At 40.5% G+C, this 9,981-nt stretch overlaps 1 pseudogene; it reads left to right on the top strand.

Moving 5' to 3' along the window:
• The first annotated feature begins 5,565 nt into the window (after nt 1-5,565).
• Nucleotides 5,566-8,169, top strand: LOC141133947 (arg8-vasotocin receptor-like; annotated as a pseudogene).
• The last annotated feature ends 1,812 nt before the right edge of the window (nt 8,170-9,981 follow it).

Raw genomic sequence — 9,981 nt, 5'->3', positions numbered from 1 at the left:
GGAGGCACATGTGGGGCACTACGGGCACAGTGGAACAGAGCACTTTTGTCTTCATTTAAAGAGCACCAGCACTTTATCAGCAGAAATATATTTTACTGGGACTTTGCATATTTGAACACACACTGTGTAGGACTTTGAATGTTTTAATACAAGTGTTGATAAAGTTTATTAATTTATTACACATGATATGTGATATCATCAGCTAGTACACAGTTTAAGGTGGTGGTTCATATGATAATTATGGTATAGAAAGACAAGCACGTTTTTTATTGACTGAATTTAAATTGTGGTGCACATTATAACTGCAGCTGTCACACACTAGTCAGAGCATAATCATTCACTAATTGATATAGCACCAATCCAAGGAGCGGAGCACATTGTTTTTCTACACTCAGGGTTTGCAAAAGGAAATAATTTGTTGATTTGTTGTTAGAAGATCTGATAGCAGTAACATAAATGCGACAGGAGATCATAACACATTTTCACTGTAAAAATAGCTAGAGATCTATTTTAAGTGCAGTCATTCTTAAACCATTGTACATTATGATCCCTTACACCTTTAATAACTGCGAGTGGAGGTTCTGTCTATAAAAGCCACATATATTCCAATATTTTTTTTCAGTTTAGTTCTGATGTAAAAATATAAAAAAAAAGATCCGGGTTGCTGTGTGCAGCCTGTGTCATTTTTCTTTCCTCATCCATGATGTTCTTACTACTCACTGTACTTTAGCAAATGTGTTCTTTGCTGTTAAATGCAGAAAGTGTATTAGATGTGATGATGAGGAGAAATTGAAATGCAGTTTTTAATACATGGCACTGCAACATTCTTATAGTTTATAGTTTAATAACAATTCATAGTCTGGATGCTTAGCAGATAAATATTTATGGGGTAGTGAGATGGCGAGGCTGGAATGGAAGCTATTTTGTACTTCAAACGATTTACAGAGAAGTGGCATGATGTGCTTTCTGTGATCTTATTGCATAAAAGCTTTTGGATTCCTAGAAAATATTTTTTTTGTTCTTTCTTTGAATGGTAAAGGAAAATTCTAGGCAATGAATGCCTTTTTTTAATACAAATTGCATGTATACACAAACTCTAACATTTGATTAATTTATAAAGGATGTCCAGTGAAAATATATGTAGAGAAGCACACTGTAGATGACATGGAAACTGGCAGTTCTATGCGCTGGACACAGCATGCCACTTGTTTAGTTAATTATTTGCCTGGACATCAGTAAATAAATTCATGTACTGTATATGTCGACTGGATGAGATGCACATGTGATGCAATTCTTAAAGAGGATCTTCGGTTGCTTATTAAATAATTAAAACTCCACGGGATATCTATTCTATTCTTTAATCACAGTGGTATCCTACTATACTCCTAACAAAACTCCATCTTCATTCCTCTCCCATTAGAGGTAATTGATACTCATAAAACAGGCACACTTTTAATCTGTGGAGATTCCAATCAAGTCCTTTATCTTTTTTTAGATAAATCCCTAACTCCTATTGCATCAAGTTCTCAATCTCGTAAACTCCAAACAATTTCTTCAACAAAAATCTTTATTAGATTCTTGGCGTGAAATCAATTATGCTAGGCGCCAATTTACTTTTTATTCTCATCCCCATAAATCATTTTCCCGTATTGATCACATTTTGATCTCAGTAGGAATGACCCCTGAACTCCCTTCATCTATTATCCCTTTTACATGGACTGACCACTGTGCTGTACTTTCACTTCTCTAATACCCAAAACACAAGATTCTACATGGCATATTAATGACTCAATCCTATCTCATCCATCACACTCCTCTGATCTAGAAATGGTCAGAAAAGATTACCTGGCCAATAATGAGACCCCTGATATATCCCCACTGACCCTATGGGAAGCTCATAAACCTGTTCTCCGTGGGGTTTGTATACGCCAAGCCTCATTTCTTAAAAGAGAAAAACGACAAGCACGTTTAAATCTTGACTTTTTTTTAATCAGAATCTGTAGTAAATGTTATGCATACATACATTTTATCTTAAAGCGAATAAACCAGACACTCTTTTAGCCCAAGCACTTAAAAAACTGAATCGCCCCTTTAAACCGTTTCAACTGAAATTATCTCATGATTCATTTACTAGTAATCCAGTAAAGATCCTCCACACCTTTCAAAAACATCTTACCTCCTTATATAAAAAGGAAGGATCTTTTGATCAAACTTTAGCAGAATAATTTTTTTCATAAATCAAACTTCCTACTATTCCTTTAGCCCAATGCGATTGTCCTGAAAGCCCCATTATGGCTATCAAAATTTAATTAGCAATTAACACACTTAAACCAAATAAACGTCCAGGCCCAGATGGCTTCTCTGTCCTATACTATAAGAAATTCTCTCATATCCTTGTTCCAATGTTAACAGACACATTTAATTCTCTCCTTAACGATCAATCCTTTCCCCTCGAAACATTAACGGCTATAATTTCAATAAACCCCAAACCTCAGTCAGACGATACATCTTGTTCTAACTATAGACCCATATCATTACTCAACCTTGACATTAAGTTACTAGCAAAAGTCTTAGCGACCCGCTTAAATAGTGTAATAGGTTCTTTAATAAATAAAGACCAGGTCATCTTTATTCCACAGGCCAAGCGGCAGATAATGTACACAGGACTACTTTACTAATTCAAGCAGCTAAATCATGACAAATACCCATCTGTCTCTTATCTTTAGATATCAAAAAAGCATTTGATACAGTTTCGTGGCATTACCTACATTTTGTCCTGTAACGTTGGGAATTTGGTCCTCATTTTCTTAGCTGGGTCTCCTCATTATACAAAAATCCCAAAGCTTATGTTAAATATGCTGGATATAAATCAAACCTATTTGACATCTATAGGGGTATGCGTCAGGGATGTCCACTTTCCCCACTCTTATTTGCCCTACTTATTGAACCCCTTGCTCAATCAATCCGTACTGACCCCTCCATTAAAAAGGTCTAGATTTAGCTGGTCACAAACATAAACTTTGCCTATTTGCTGATGATATCTTAATCTTTGTCACCCCCTCATATTTCTGCTCCTAATCTTATAAGTAAACTTGATCACTTTGCCCGCATATCTGGTTTAATTTTTAACTCTCAAAAATCTATAGCCTTAAATATATCTTTACCTCCTCGTATTTTACAACAAGTGCAAACATCCCTCCCTTTCTCATGGTCCACTTCACACCTTTACCTAGGGATAACTCTCACACCCAATCTTTCTGACATTTCCACTGCCAATTATCCTTCAATTTTGCGTCAAATATCTAATCTTCTGAGACAATGGTCCTCTCTACCATTATCTTGGATAGGTTTTACGTAATAAAGATGGCTATACTGCCCAAAATTCTTTATCTATTTTGAGTTTTACCTAACCCTGTTCCAGCATACTTTCTCAGAATACTACAACGTAAGGCATTAACTTTTGTTTGGGGCTCCTTGAAACCCCGTCTGTCCAAACACACTTTTTACCTTCCAAAGCGCAAAGGGTTTCCTAATTTTACCACCTATTACCATGCAGCTCAATTAGCCCATATCCCTAAATATCATGCAAAACGTGAAATTCTACTTTGGTTTGCGCTGGAATCAATAGATTGCGACCCACTTTGAATAACCAACCTCGTATGGTCTAATTCCTCCGACCGTAAAAAACTCAATAATCCTATAACTAAACATATACTAGCCATTTGGGATAAATTTAAATTAGTAAATGGACTACAATCTCCCCATACCTTTTATCATTTTTTAAAAATCCAATTTCTATCCTGCTTGGTTCTATCCTGCTTCCCCTAAATCTTTTAAAGCATGGACCTCCACTAATTTAACTCAACTCTGTGAACTAGCATCCTCTACTTCATTCAAAACTTTCCCTGACTTATGTGAAAGTCACAAACTTCCTAATTCAGAGCTCTTTCGATATCTTCAGATTAAAAAAAAAAAAAGTTATGCCCTATATACAAGGAAGAATTCATTTAGATAAATTGACGTGCTTTGAAAATATATGTAAACGTGCCCCACACACTAAGGGACTTATTTCAACTCTTTACACTCATCTTATTACTAAACCCAACTCAGACCCACCATCATATGTGGCTAAGTGGGAGATGGATCTTGGGTTTTCGTTGGAAGCAGCCGATTGGGATAAGATTTGGATTACAACTAAGTCATCCTCACAAAACATAGCTGCCTTAGAGACAAAATTGCAAAGTACTCAGACGGTGGTATTTGGTCCCTGTCAGAATTGCAAAATATGCTCCAAATTATTCCCCATCTTGTTTTCGTGGCTGTGGTGAACTTGGATCACATCTTCATGCTTGGATCTGCTTTAGGTACTGGATGTCTTGACCATGTGCATGGCATTAGGAAATCTGAAGACTATCAGAATTCTGGGGTGCAATTTAGGGCCCAGTGTCAGAAAGTTGGGTCTCCAGAGTTCATGGTTCTTACAGCAGGACAGTGACCCAAAAGAACATGTCAAAAAGCCCTGAAACAGCAGCCTGAGGGCTTTCACACTGGAGCGGTGCGCTGGCAGGGCGTCAGAAAAAGTCCTGCCAGCAGCTTCTTTGGAGCGCATTAGGAGCGGTGAACTCAGGGGCGCCCATCGAAATTCATGGACAGCGGCGCCGAACCGCCGGCAAAGCGCTGCTGTAGCAGCGCTTTGCCGGCGGTTTTAACCCTTTTTCGGCAGATAGCAGGGGTTAAAAGCGCCCTGCTATCGGCCGAATAGCGCCGCAAAAACGACAGTAAAGCGCCGCTAAAAATAGCAGCTATTAACCGCGGATGCCCGGGGCGGCTCAGTGTGAAAGGGCTCTAATGGTTACAGGAAGCAATTGATTTTAGTTATTTTTTCCAAGGGGTGTGCTACCAAACAATAAATTGAGGGTGCTAATAATTTTGTCCAGTCCATTTTTGGAGTTTTGCGTAGAATTTGTGTCAGAATTGGCTTTTTGTTTCTCCACTTTTTTGTTTCTTACCAATACAAACAAAAGAAATAAACATGAGATATCACTTTACTACTGGACTGATATCTGACTAAAAAAGTTTGCTCACCCCAGGGAGCATTATGCCAGCTTCCTATCCCCAACTCACATATGATGGAGGATGCGGGCACTTATAGCAAGGAGACTGCTATTTAAAGGGCCAGAGTGCAGAACTGTAGCAAGCAAACACTACACAACAACAGGCAATGCCCTGGTATACATTCTTCCAATGGAGGCTACAAGTGTCCATTTTAACACATATTATTTTGGCAGACCGTGGCTACAAAGAGCCTGCAGGATATTAGCAGCACTGTTATGCAAATTAACAATAAAAAGGATTAAAGTATTTGTTTTACAAAATAACTGATGTGTGCGTGTATGTCAGTCACAGTTAATTCCTGGAAATAGTCAAAAGGTGGTGAAGTACATAGGAGTGTTCTGTCACAGCAGCCTACTAAACATTCAATCCAGTGAAGGTTTCATATAAATTGATCTATTTTACTTTATCCTCAAATCAACAAAAAAAAGAAAAGACTAAGAGTCTTTTCTGATGAAGAACCTTTCTTTTCATTTGAAAGAAAACCTCTGTCCTATAGAGAATGTTTTCCCCAATTGTGAAATCAACACAAGCAATGAGCCAAGCATAGCTGGCTGGTCTGAGAGAGACACACATTTGGCTTTTGCTAAAATATCTGTGGGATTATATTTATGGCAGCCATGGTTGAAAATCTAATGCTGATTGTGGTTTGTGGAACAAGAGGAAAAAGTTGTCACGGATGTACGTGTTTATGCTTCACTTTTGGATGACTTCTCCGACAACTGATTTGGGTTATTACAGATGTCTTTATTGGACCAGACCTACTGTGTCGTATCATTAAGCTTTTGCAATTGGTTGGAATGTTTGCCTCCACGTACATGATAGTAGTATTGACTGTGGACAGGTTTCAAGCCATATGCTACCCCATGGTCACATTTAAAAAGAAAAAAGCTCTATGGAACACTGCAATCAGCACAAGCTGGACAATGGCTTTTATTTCCAGTATTCCCCAGGCTTTTATTTTCTCCAAGACAGAGATCGCTCCAGTCATCTTTGAATGCTGGGCTCTTTTTACCGAGCCTTAGGGATCAAAAGCATACATGACTTGGATTTCTATAGCCATTTTCTTCATTCCAGTTGCTATACTTATTACATGCCAAATTAAAATTTGCTGGGCTATAAAAAACAATGTCTGCATGAAAAATCAGAAAGGAATTGTAATGTCAAGTCCACTGAAAGCTGTAATGAACCAAACAAGTTACATTGGCAGTATATCAAAAGCTGTGACTAAGACAGTGAAAATGACAGTAGTCATTATTGTTTCCTATATCCTGTTTTGGTCACCTTTCTTCACTGTTCAGACGTGGACTGCATAGTCTAGAGCAGGGGTCTCCAAACTGCGGTCCAAGGGCCAGATGTGGCCCTTTGCGGGCCTTTATCTGGCCTTGGGGCACTATTCCTCCAAATGATATGGGGCTCCAGCAATGGGGCACTTATCAACAAACACAAAATGGTCTGTCACGGTTGACTTCCTTTTGAAAAATGTCAGTTGCCTGGCATGCAGAAAATGATAACCACATTTTCCCAAACAGATATCAGCAATGGCAGCACTCATATTTCTATCATGTACTTTAACTATGGTGGTAGAAGTAAATGAAAATACATATGAAGGGGGTATATTATCAAAACTCCTGCTTATTAATTAATTCACAAGGAATTATTTGCATTGGTAAAACATATTGTCAACACATTAACACCCCCCCCCCCCCCCGTTATATGTTCTGTACCCTGTTGGTGATTGTCTCACTTTCTCAGAAGTCTGCACTAAGATATAAGTCAAGTTTTATGTATCCCCTGGTGAGATATGAGTTTTAGTGAGATACTCCCTGAGGGGTAAATACTTCTAAAGCAGTGGTTCTCAACCCTTCTAGTGCTGTGACCCCTTGATAAAATTTCCCAAGTTGTGGGGACCCCTAACAGTAAAATTATTTTCGTAGCGTGGGTTGTCAACACCCAAGGCAAGACAAGTAATTTGTGCCCCTAACCCATGCATATTTAGCGCTCCCTGAGTCCCTTCCACTCGTACAATATTAAAACCCCTTATGGTACATTTTAGGATGTACCACTCTTTCTCTTTGTTCTCCTTTCTTTCCCTTTTATCTCTCTCTATCCTAATTTCTTGTTTTTTTTCTCCCCATCCCTCTCTCTAGCCGTCTTATGCCTGGGTATGGGGATTGGGATCAGTGGCAGTGCTGGCGGGGAGTTGGGATCAGTGGCAGTGAAGGGGGGAAGTTGGGATCAGTGGCAGTGCTGGCGGGAAGTTGGGATCAGTGGCAGTGCTGGCGGGAAGTTGGGATCAGTGGCAGTGAAGGGGGGAAGTTGGGATCAGTGGTAGTGCTGGCGGGGAGTTGAGATCAGTGGCAGTGCTGGGGGGGAGTTCTGATCAGCCAACTTAGGTGCTCTTGATCAAGGTCATCTGCTGATCTGACAACTGCAGTGGGGACTTTTAATGGCAAATTTAATCACAGTAGTGTTACTCACTGTGTCTCCGGCTTCACTGTGTCTCCAGCTCTGTGGTGTCTCGCAGCAGTGACACCTATGCCGAAATCAGGAGATAGGGTCTCCTCCAGCCCCTCCCACTTCACATTCCTCACTAGTCAGCTGACTTCTAGTCTCTGCCCCCCAGCCATGCCGTGAACTGAATGGGCGGCTGCGAAGAGGCTGAGTGGGCAGCCATGGGCTCCAGAGACAGCCCACTTGGGCAGCTGCAAAAATGCTGGGAGAGAGGTGCGGGCTTCAGGAACAGCCCAGGATTCGTGCCCTGGCAAATCGTCATTCGACCCCCGAGGAGGTCCCGACCCCCAGGTTGAGAAGCACTGTTCTAAAGGGATTCACCCACTGCAGCTTTCTTCATTATAACACAGAAAGTGCACCAGCTGATTACAATGAACCAGACCCTTCCATCCAGAGTCAATCAGGCAATCAGTCTAGTGAAACAAAGAACTATTTTTTTTAGAGTGACAGAAGATCAGAACTGTATTCACAATTCTAATGCTTATGGGAAACCTGAACAGCTGGGTCAACCCATGGATCATATGTATTTTAGTGGTATTTTAGTTACAAGTTGTAACAAGCAACCAAAATATGCCAGAATATATAACTCAGGTCATGGGGACATTGTCATCAGAAAACTGCTTCAATCCAGGAAACAAGAACTTTAAAGGCCAGGCCACTAATGTGTAGCAAGTTATAATTTAGTGTCCACAAATTTTTCCCCTAGACCTGGCAGGTTCCAAAGGTGAGAGAAAGATTTACCAGCAGGAAGAAAACACAAAGGCCCGAATTTTTTTATGAAAAAGAATGGTCAACGACAGCAGCCAACTATTTCTTCATTCACTTTGCCAAAAATGAAAGATAAATGCTACAACCACTGTTGTGTTATCCCTGCTGTGTTTTTCCCCAGTCGGGCTCTAGGAAATCGTGTCCTTGTGCATAGTATTGTCTCAAATGCTTAGACAAATATAATATTAGCTTTCTTCAAAACTGTACAGTATTTCAGAATATACTAACTATATATATATATCCCATCTGTGTGGTGTGTTAGGCAGCCTATTCTAATGAATAGACAGGCTAACACACACTGCCAAAAAAAAAAAAAAGTGCATGCACCATTTTTGGCAATGCAGTGCACCACATTGCAGCCATTTTAATGTGTGTTGGGGTGCCATTCAGAATGGATGGCATTGTAGTATAACACACATAAGGGGGGGGGGGGGGGGTTACTAAAACTGGAGCACACAGAATCTGTTAAAGCTGTCCATAGTAGTCAATCAGCTTCTAACTTCAGCTTGTTCAATAAAGCTTTAGCAATAAAACACGGGAGCTGGCTGGTTTGTAGAGCTGCACCAGATTTTGCACTCTCCAGTTTTAGTAAATCCCTCCCAATGTGTGTTGCAGCAAGTTGCAGTAAAGCATGCATTACCATGCACATTAACATAATGCAACAAGTAGAAAAACAGGGAGGGGGAGGCGTCAACTAAGTGTAGTATTAAAAGGTAATTATTTATTGCACAGGATAGAAAACACAAGATGCAGAAAGAATTCACATTCATCCATAATCTTATCAGTCCAGGCGGTTCCTATGCCATCCCGCAGGCTCCACACACGGTCCGATGGCTGGTAGGGATGTGAGCTAGATGTATCGTTGGATCTCTGTCCAGGGGTAGCAGGAAACTCCACGCTAACTAGCATGGAACGTGGATGCGGACGTGATGTCACAGGAACAGGGCAGAAGTAGAAGAAGCTGTGAGCTCCGAGCACGTAACCTGCTTCTTTGACTGACAGCCCCGGTCCTGACTTCTGCCCCGTTTCGGTGACGTCACTTCCGCACCCACGTTCCATGCTGGTTAGCGTGGAGTTTCCTGCTACCCCTGGACAGAGATCCAATGACACATCTAGCTCACATCCCTACCAGCCATCAGACCGTGTGTGGAGCCTGCGGGACGGCATAGGAACGTCTGGACTGATCAGAATATGATGGGCATGAATTCTTTCTGCATCTTGTGTTTTTTATCCTGTGTAATAAATGATTACCCTTTAATAATAAACTTAGTTGGCACCTCCCCCTCCCTGCTTTTCTACATATTTTATAGAGTTTCTGGACACACTCTGAGGATGGTTGCCTTCTCTTAACCCCTCGTTCACTTATCAGTTTGGACTAGCAGACCCAACTATTGCTACTCAGCAATTGCCTACAATTTTTAAAAAAAGGACATATACCATTTGGAACGCCAGATCCCCAATTCAGCACACCTTTCATTAACATAATGCAACAGTGTGAGTCTGTCCTATGCATCCTTTGACACCTATGCATTGCAATAACACACCTCAACCTACAGCACTATGCATACCTGGGAAATGTGTAAAGAA

The sequence above is a fragment of the Aquarana catesbeiana genome, linkage group LG03, assembly GCF_042186555.1.
Source record: "Aquarana catesbeiana isolate 2022-GZ linkage group LG03, ASM4218655v1, whole genome shotgun sequence".
NCBI classification, from domain to species: Eukaryota; Metazoa; Chordata; class Amphibia; order Anura; family Ranidae; genus Aquarana; species Aquarana catesbeiana.
The sequence above is the reverse complement of the archived record's forward strand: the minus strand, read 5'-3'. Positions and strand labels throughout refer to the sequence as shown.